Source organism: Neopsephotus bourkii, unplaced genomic scaffold, assembly GCF_033783945.1.
Source record: "Neopsephotus bourkii isolate Nb327-2 ecotype Australia unplaced genomic scaffold, CSIRO-AGI_Nbou_v1 NB_1526, whole genome shotgun sequence".
Classification (NCBI taxonomy): Eukaryota; Metazoa; Chordata; class Aves; order Psittaciformes; family Psittacidae; genus Neopsephotus; species Neopsephotus bourkii.
This window is the reverse complement of record NW_026902002.1, coordinates 3,239,897-3,249,940: the sequence shown is the minus strand read 5'-3', so window position 1 is coordinate 3,249,940 and position 10,044 is coordinate 3,239,897. Positions and strand designations below refer to the sequence as shown.

Genomic DNA, 10,044 nt, shown 5'->3' with positions numbered 1-10,044 from the left:
CCTATGAACCTCGAAAAGTTTGAGTCTGGATTCAAATGCTAAATCCTGTGACTCAGACCTGTCTTTAATACAAACCAATATTTACAGTTTGCATGGTCTTAAAATGTAGTAGCTCAGCAAGTATGGTCTGTATAATAGATTGAAGGAGCATGAATAAAAGAAGAATCATCTCATGAATAGAGAGGTTTAAAATAGATGGCATAAAAATAGCTTGTTACTTAGGAAATTTTCTCATCCTTAAATCTTACAGAGAGCCAGAGACTTGATCTTTAGGTTTGGTGGGTTTTTTGTTTTTAATTCCCCTTAGGTCAAACCCTGCCCTGATAACTAAGCCATTCTCTCTGCTCTACAGATATAAATCTGCTTCTACACAGCTTCTGGCTAACTAATTCCCTGTAATTAACCTTTGACTTTCTCTATGTATTTGTACTTTTGACACTTAAAAAAACACACTTTCCTCCTCAAACTTCAAGGAAGGCTTTTTTGTTGCTGTTGTTTTTTATTTTATATTAACTTGGCTGCATGACGAAAGAACAGTGATGTGACTGTATACCCAGTCTTTCCTTAGTAACTTCTGTACCATTTCCAGCTGTGTTTGACACAAGGCAAGAGGTATGTCTCAAGTCTCAAAGGATGAGAGGTGTCTGCTGGCAGACCACCTGCGCACAGCTCAGTATTTGCTGCGATGTGTTTTTCCCTTGTCCAGGTCCCACAAGAGGTGATGTGTTTTTCCAAGTTGGTGGTGGGTCACAGAGGTGTTCTGAAGCAAGGTGGAGATGCAGTGAAATACAAGGGGGGAGAAGGGTTGAGTGTGGGAGTAGTTTCCGGTCCCTAGGTATTGAAGCCATCAGAAAATGAGGGTGGGCAATTCTGCTCCTCTGTGACAACCTCTGCATTTTGCTTGATCTGTGTGTCAGCCTTGGTGGTAAGATTATTACAGCTCTGGAAAGCCTGTGAAGTTGGGGTTTTTTTCATTAATTAGGAAGCAGGGAAGCTAAGACACTGCAGGTATTGCATTAACAGTTGTTCTGCATCTCATCCCTAGTGACGGGTTTGGCTGAGATTGCAAAAATAATGGGTAAAAAAACTAACCTCCTGTATAGCAGGCCTCACCATCTCCATTTTTGTATCCTGCTTGAGAGAACAGTCTCCTCCAGCTAGCCATTTCTAACTGCATCTCTTGGTTTGAAATGCTGCTTTGAATAGGACATGAAAGAGATACGATAGTGTGTAGGAAGAGGAGGAAATACAGTGGGAGGAGAGAGACAGCAGTGGAGCTGTATTGTCATCTGTCTTGGTTATTGTTCAGAAAAAACCCTCCCATGTGTAGTCACCTGCTCTGATGTCATTTAGTCTGAAGACCCAGAGGTCCTGTCCCTGCTGAGCAAGGCTGCTGGGATAGTTTTCTACAGGCCTTTTTTTTCTCCCCTCCTCTCTTAGCCTGCCTGTGTGTGGTGAATTCTGCTTGGCCAGAAGAGATGGTTTTGCAAGCTCAGACTGTTAGCCACAGGAAAAGGTAAATATCTGTCCCTGGAGCTGTTCAGGTGGCTTTTGGGCTCTCAGAGGGTTTGTGAGCCTCAATTCCTGTTCCCTCAGAGCAGCATTGCTTGTGCAGCACAGCAGTCCCTGCTCCCAGAGCTAAGCAATGTTTACAAAGTTAGTGGACTAAGATTCTAAAAACATCTAAGACCTGTTGAGGGCATTTCATCTGTCTGCCCAGCTGCATATTAATGGGGTGTACTGTAAACCAGGGCTTGCAGCTGAAGGGCAGGCAGCTTAGCACAATTCTTTCAAACTGCTGTGAATGTAATTACACCTAACAAACCAGCCTTTGAACGATGCCCACCAAAAACGAAGCACACAGATTTATTGCCTGGTCTGTGTGTGAGAAAGGCAGAGAATGTGATCCGAAAAGGAGAGAATAAAAAATTAAAGGATCCCATATGATGCAGAATTCTCTTTAGATGTCTAAATTGGAAAAGAACAGCAAGTTTTTGGTTTTATTTTAAATACATCACCAGGTGTTTTGCCTCTCAGAATATGTCATATCAAATCAGTGGCCACCAAGGAGATACACAGCAGGGTGCAGAACCACACACTGCAGAAAATGGGAAATGCATGGTGACAGCTCTGTTACTATCAGATATAGGCTGGTCCCGTATGGGCCCGGCTCTGACTGCATACCTTGAAGTGCAGCACTAAACATATGTGCTTGCCTGCTTCTGACAGGGAAATAGCACTTGTATCACTGACTCCAAGGTTCTGGAGTGATCTATTTTTCCTAAGCATTCCTGGTAGGATATTATTATATGTTGGCTTATTTCCAGCACTCAGGGTGACATCCAGTATTTTAGCATTATATTCAAAACGTGCACACATATGAGAAAAAGGTCTCTAGCTAAAAAAAAAAAAAAAAAGGTAAAAAAAAAAGTGACATGAAAACCTTACACTTTCTGAATGCTATGCACATACTCATCAACCAGGGATAATTAGGCCTCTTGAAGCCAGTGAATACTGAAAACGTACAGAGGGTTTATTTGTTGCTCTGAAGGGGTGCAATAACAGGTTTGGTTTCTTTCGCTGTTTGCCTGTCAATCATACTTTTAATTACCTAATTGTTAGATCTGTTAACAGCCAAGACTGGTTGACAACTTTAGGGTAAAGGGCCTAATAATTTTACTGTCAACAGTACTCCAGTTTTTTCAGTACAAGGAAAGAAAACAAATGCAGCCTTCAACACAAACAAATGGAAAAAACAGCTCCAAAAGCAGCATGAAGCGAACGACAGGCGAGCTGTAGCACACTCAAATGATCAAGCTTCTGTAAGTAGGTGAGCATTGTGCATGGAGTTGTCTGGTCTGGGGCTGTTGTTTGCATTTGCCTAAAGTCTGAATCAAACCCTAATTTGTGCTGAGTGTATAGAAAGTTTGAGAAATTCAGTTCTAGTTAAAAAGTGAGGAGTATTGTGTAGTGGTTTCTACCTGCTGAAAGCTTTTGTTGACTGTTTTTATTCCTCCTGACACTTTTGATGGTAGGAAGGACCAAATCTTGACAGTGCTGCACAAAGTAGGCATGACTGTCAGGAACAAAATATACTGCGTGTGATCTTGGAAACTGAACTTCAAATGGCAGTGTCTGTGCCTCACTGTCTGCACAGCTGACTAACATTTGTGCTGTGTTAAAGGGTACAGAGAGATTTCAGAGAAGTCCCTATGGTGCACACTGAGCTTTCTAGAAAAGTGTGTGACTTAGAAAAAAAGCCTCATTTCAGGAAGAGAACATAGCTTTAAAGTAATTTTTTAGTTCTTTCTTAAAATAATTTCTTCTTCATACCCACATGCACATTTTGTGGCTAATTCGCTGACATACAGCTACATGATTTGCCAGCTTTTTAGTAATAGACATGTATTATTTCTACCTTAGGGTATGGTAGCACATAGAGACCAGAATTATGACAGAATCTTCTCTGTAATCAGCTATCTGCAAATATTTTGTAAGGCATAGTCTGGCCTAAAGATATCACACTCTGTTTTAAAAACAATTCAGTTTTGTGTTTGCTTTTTATCTCTGTCTTGATTTTGTGGGACAAAACCAGAGATTGCTACTTTACTGGGAGCCAAATATTTCTCTAACTAGAGTGGGGCATTTGCTGGTACCAAAGTTTTACTCCTATCACTGGAGTCACTGGTTCAGTTTTCTCCTTTTGGATCAGTATTTAGGCTATAGGAGTTTTCGTTGTGATGAGGTAATGTGTCTGTTTTGTCTTTTATTGATTAACTCTTTTCCCACATTCTTCTGGCAGAGTGCAAAGGTTTGTAAAGCATAGGAGTCTTTGTCTGGAGCTGTTTAGTTAGCATTACTCTTAGTAAACATAGTTACTTTTACTAATTCCCTGGCAGATTCTTAAATACTGCTACTACAAAACCAACAGCATGAAATACGCTTTAGGCAAATGGTATGCCAGCCTGTAGCCAATTTCTTTCTTAAATAATGGCCAAGATGAAAAATGTCAGTGTACCCAGATTTCAGCATAACTCTGGTCACAAATTACTGGTTATGTTATTTGCCCATAATTCACAAAGAAAATCAAAGGTATCTGTCCAAGAGGCAGGCTAGTCACAATCTATTTCCTACATTTTTGTGGAGAAGAGGAGCTTAAACCAAAATATTTTCTTTTAAGGGATGTAAAATGTACTGTTCCAGACATGTTTATCATTAAAAGTTCTGATCCAGAGATCATTAAAGCCTATTATTAGACTTCTACTAATTTAAAGAGATTTAGATTAGATCCAAACAGCCAACCTTTGAGCACTTTTATAGGATCTGGTGGACTGCAAGAAGAGTATTTCATAAAACCTTTACGTGCTACTGCTGTTGACATCCCCATTGACAAATCCAACATCATAATTTCTCTGTTTCCAGCTGACATTAGATTTTGGAGCAGAATTATGGCTCTATTCCTCAATGTGTTCATTCGTCATCTTGCAGAAGTCAACAGAAGTCAGGAGAGACAAACTGGAAGTACCTGGTACAGCTTCCTGGGATGTATACAAAGAAATATGATGATTTTATATTTTTTTTTCAGTTTTAAAATTGGCACACAGAGACAGGAAAATTACTAGAGTTGTATTAAATGACCCAGAAGTTAATGTTATTCTATTGTTTCTTATCTTTGCTTTTTGCTCTTTTCTCAGTATCTTCAATTGCTTAAGGCTTGCACATAAGCAAAGCAGAAGGTTGTTGCTTTATAACACCACCGTGGGTTAAGTGACTGGTACCAGGGTGTCCCTTGGGTCTGTTGCTGATTTTACCATCACAATAAAACAAACTACAGTGGGACCCAGTAGGCAAGATCCAGCTCACAAATACAGATAAGGAAAATAGCTCCTACTGAAAAGGAAAGTAATGGGCATGTCTTGGTTGCTCAAAGCCCGGCTATTACCAGCATCCTTGCTTGCTTTTTCATTTCGTGCTGGATAAGAGTGCTTGTAAAATTCAGCTGCATGTTCCTTGGTAGATCTGATGTAAATAAATATATCCAAAATGATAGCCAGTGCTCTGCATAGAAAACCAGGTCTTTTCCTCAGTGCATCCTGGGACATGCCTTGTGCCTTCGCACCTTCTGAATCTGGGAGCCGGCTGGGGAGGCTGGACGTCCTCATGCAGCATGCCAAGGGTGAGAAGTCACAGATCCTCACAAGGCTGGGAACTCCTGGCAGCCAAGAGCAGTCCTTTATGTTGGAATCACCAAAACGTTCATCCCATGAATGATCTTTTCTGTGTTTAGTGAATCTTTCATGTCTCTAAATGCAGATATGGATACCAAGGCTCTGAGCAATGAATCATAAACAATGAATTTCCTTTGCTGATTTGTGGTGCTGAAATGTTCTTCTCCATTCTCATTTATTGCCTATTTACCAATTATCTCACATAAAATAATGGCAGGCTTGCCAAATGTGTTTGGCTTCTCACAGAAGTAACTATATGCAAAGATTCATGACCTGATTACTAGTTATGTCCTGTGTATAGTGTTAGTTAACTACCAGTCAAGCCAGGAGCAAGCTGACTCCTCCAAACTCCTTCCCTCTTGGCTAAAAACAACTTCAGCTAAAACCATTTATCTCTGGAGGTATAGCAGCATCATAGAATCATAGAATAGTTAGGCTTGGAAAGGACCTTAAGATCATCTAGCTCCAAGCCCCCTGCCATGGACAGGGACACCTCCCACTAAACCATCTGCTATGTCTCCTCCCTGGTACTTCTGTCAATTCCTGTCATGCAGCTGGGTCATATGTCTTAGAAGATAAAATAAATGGTGTGGCTGCTCAGACTTGGGAACCCTCAAATGTGAATGGGCTGATCTAGAAAGTAGATCACACAGAAGCATCCTCAGAACTATAAGGAATGCAGGGAACTCTAAGGCATGTTCTGGTACCTACCCCAGAAATATTTGTTCTGTCTCAAGACTTTACGTTGGATGTTGAAGGCCATGGGTTCTTGACCTGAAGGCCAATCTCTGAAAGTAGATGATTACATTCTCTGTATTCTCAAAAAAAGAAACCATCCTACACAATGCAAACTAAAAAAATAGAGTTGGTTTTTTTTTGTCGCAGTCCCATCTCCAAAATAATGCATTTTCAAGACGTTACAGGGGAAGTTGTAAAGCAAAGGGCAGATTTTAGTTGCCTCAGGTTTCTTGCAAGCTAGATAGGTTGTACAGTGCAGAATATGGTTTCCTGCACTGTTTCATGCTGTTATTGTTTTGATTTTTTTATCTGCATTATCCTAACACTCTAAAATCCCAATTTATAGGAATCCCACTGTGCTGGGGTTTATAAAGACAGAGAATAAAAACAGCTCTACTTGCTGAGTTTGCTTTCTAAGGACAAAATAGGAGAAGAACATGGTCTGCCTGAGAAGTCATCATGTCAGACATGTGGTCTGTGGCCTGGGGAATTCAGTATGCGTAATTTTCATAGACTTTTTGACAAGCTTCCAAGGATGTGCACATCCTTATCATAACTGTGCATAAGTCTAATGAAATCTGGAACTAATAGTGCATAAATCTTTCTACTCAAATCATAAATTAGATGTTCTAGAACTGTACTATCATAGTAAAGGTTGCATTCATAGGTTGATTATTCTTTTCTTCTTCCCTGTCCTCATGGGGGCTGTGTTCAACTCCTCAGCTGATGTACTCATAATCTCTGACTGTTCATTCATTACCATAAAGATTACTCCATGCACTTTGAGCATGAAATAAAACAGAAATTTAATACCATGCTCATTTTAGATCCCAATTTCAGGTTGTTTATGCAAAAAAAAAAAAAAAGGAAGTTGATCTGTTCAGTTTTTCTTTAAGAAAAATTGACAAGCTGCTTTGAAGACTTGCTTTGAGGCTAAGTTAATAGTTTTGCTGTGGTTTTAAGGGAAAGGTGAAGACAGGAGATGAAATTAGATCAGCAGGAGGCTAAAAGTCCTTTCCCAGAACACCTGGAGAGGTTAAATAAACTGCATATGGCCCACATTGAATTTGCACATTGTTAAGACTTCTGGGAGTCAGGGGGAAAACTAGGTAGACTGCTAACTTGCCATATTAAGCAAAAATTGGCTGGGGGAATGATTGCTGCAGTCTGAAATAAGCATAATGTATAATGTATAAAACACAATTCCTTAATTTGACTAAAATTTCCACGAGTCTGGTTATGGTCCTGCATGTAAGGTCCTGAAAGCAAACCTATGCAGGGTAAACTTTTTGTTTGGTTTTATATGCCGTGTGGGAATTTGGGTTTGGTTGGAGTTTTTTTCTGGGGAGGTGAGAGGGGGATGGGGAGGAGGAGGAGAATAAGGGTGCATGCATGCATTTCTTTTTTTGCTAAGCTACAAATGCCCTGACTCCCTATGGGCTTGCAACAACACCAGAGTTTGATGATGCTCTGAAATAAATAGCAGTCACGGTATGCTTTCACTCAAGTATTCAGGGTATCAAGGTTGGCTCACTGAAAGTACCATTTGATGCTATCCACTGACAATGTGCTTTTGTTTGTAACAAACTCTGAAGCCACAATCCTCGCCCTTCTAGTGTTAATCCAAGATCTTGGCTTGCTTTCAGGCTATAGAATTAACTCGGAAAAGTTGGAACTGCTTGAGATCTCCCAGCTGCCTTGCACAACGGCTTTTCTTCCAGTGCAACTCCTGAAGGCAGTCAGAAGCAATTAAATGTTTGAGGCATGAAATAAGGAATTTCAAAAAACTTGCGGAGTTGAATTTAAAATCCACTGTCCTTCAACTGGCAGAAGACAACAGGTGGTAGCAAGTGATTTATATGTTTCTTCTGGGAAAAATTAACTTAAGTCACATTTTACCTAGGTTTTTTTTTTTTGCATGTTTTGAGTAGCTTATTTTTCTTCATATTGTACCCTGGGGTGATGGTTTTGGACTATTTTTGAGAAAGTATAGACTCCTTACTGCTAGGAAGAGTTGCTGAACCTGCAGAGCTTTTACCGTTCGGTTGTCATGCATTGAGCCCTTCACTGATCCGACCAAACCTGTAACAACAGCCCATGGGAAGGGGGTGGAAAGAGCATTAAAACAGTTTCTCACTCCAAAATCCTGGATCCTTCTCTACATGGGGAAGCCTAAACCATTCTGGCTGATAGACTGCACCTGACACTCCACAAAACCTTACTTGAAGGTCATTCCTCCATAGGATAGGTTAGTTGCCAGTGTTTATGGCAAGAACTGATTGAAGAAAACATCTCCATTTTGGGTTGTGTTATAAGTTCCAGTTATATAAATATAGGTTTTTTATTGATCTTTGATCTATAAATAAATGGCATTTATGCAGCTCTAAGCTGTTCTGTGTTTGGTCATCCTGTGTTCTCGTGACAGAAGAGGTATTTTTGATTTCTGTAGATGCTTCTGAAACCTATTACAAAGAGTAGGAGTGGAAAGCCTTGGCAAGCAAGCTCATGATTTTGTGCTGTGTGGCCAGGTTAGCCTTTAAGTATGCATGTCTGACAACAGGTTATGTAAATGAGCATATTTTTATATTGAGCTCAAGGCAATGGAAGGAAGGCTGTAAACAGACATGTGGTGGCTCATGTGATATTTTTGCATCTGAGTACTTCAAGACACTGAAGAAGCAACCCAACATAAAGACAGCTATGTGAATGGCATGTGGAGAATGGAAGGCCAGTGAAGTTCATTCAAGAACTCCTACCAGGATGTAGATGCTGACTCTTAAAATGGCAAATATGATTATTGGCTGTGTAAGGAGTAGGAAGATAGGGAAAGAACTCCAGGGTTACTGAGGCTAAACTTCACAGAGTGTGTGGAAAAAATAGAAACAGCATTTAGGACAGAGCTACCAGAATGAGTTGAGGACTCAAAAGATCTTTTGATCAGGGAGAGAAGTGAGACCGATATTTTGCTACTAGTGCAACAAGATGAGAGATGACAGGAGCACAGTTACTAATTGTGCCTTTAACTCTACTAATAGGCTTCTTAAGGACACAACCCTCTGGATGCCCAATCTGGTACATTTTATATGGTTAGATGGTGTCTATGCACTAGGGAATCCCTCTTGGACAGTGCTCGAGTGTATTAGGGTGTCTACTCTTGCATAAGACTTCCCCTTTACATCTCATTTTTCACCTTGATAAGAACATGCCAATACCTGAGCTTTGCAGGGAGGTTAAATTTGTACTTTAGCTTTGAAGTTTCAACCTTTCTCAACTGTATATGGAAAAGAATATTAACCCTGATAGTTTAGTTTTTTCCACAAAATCAGTGGTAGCTAGCACTTTGATAGGTTCTCAAAAAAGGTGCTTAAAAAAAATATCTCCAAAGTCAAAGCTTTCTATTGTGTTTCCAGATAGAAAAATAGATGAAAGCTAAGAAGATATGCCAAGTAATTCCAAAATCAACTTTAAAGCACACGATCACGTCTTGGCAATCTGAAAGCAGTGTGTGGAGAAAAGGGTTGGCAGAGGAGTGAAGAAAAGAAGTATTCTACAAAAAAAGAAATGGCATGTCTTGGCAGAGAGACAATGTTTGCTAACCTGTTGAAGGGTTCAGTTGTAAAAGAACTGTGTTCATGAGAACTGAAATAGAGCAGAAACCATTTACCACTTGATGTTTTAAAGCAAACTGCCAAATAAAATTCTGAAAGGTTTCACTTTGCAGATCAACTCGACCTTATCATGTGATAACATAGCAGGAAAATCTGTGCTCCCACTAGTTTCCTTAATAATGCATCTGAGAAGAAGACAAGTCACATTCTGCTCTCAGTTACAGTGGAATGAGCCATAATATATCTGCTGAATTCATATTTATTTTGGCATAGCTGAGAAAATAAGGTAGTCCAAAAGGTGCAGAAGTAACAAAATCAGTCACTTGGGTGATAAATTTGAATTATATACCAGGAGTTGGATGCTCAGTAGGGCAAGTATTGATTTGTGGTTGGTGTGGTTAATTTTAAAAGTGCGGGATATATTGTTAAGCTAGTCTTGTACATCAACACCTTCAGCATTTGTTTTTTTC

General features: G+C 39.9%; 1 long non-coding RNA gene across 1 annotated transcript; it reads left to right on the top strand.

The window, feature by feature from the left end:
* Positions 1 to 7,618: 7,618 nt before the first annotated feature.
* LOC133221259 (uncharacterized) lies at positions 7,619 to 9,627 on the top strand. Its single transcript, XR_009727949.1, has 2 exons — positions 7,619 to 7,806; positions 9,377 to 9,627. It is a non-coding gene; the product is annotated as an uncharacterized LOC133221259 (long non-coding RNA).
* The last annotated feature ends 417 nt before the right edge of the window (positions 9,628 to 10,044 follow it).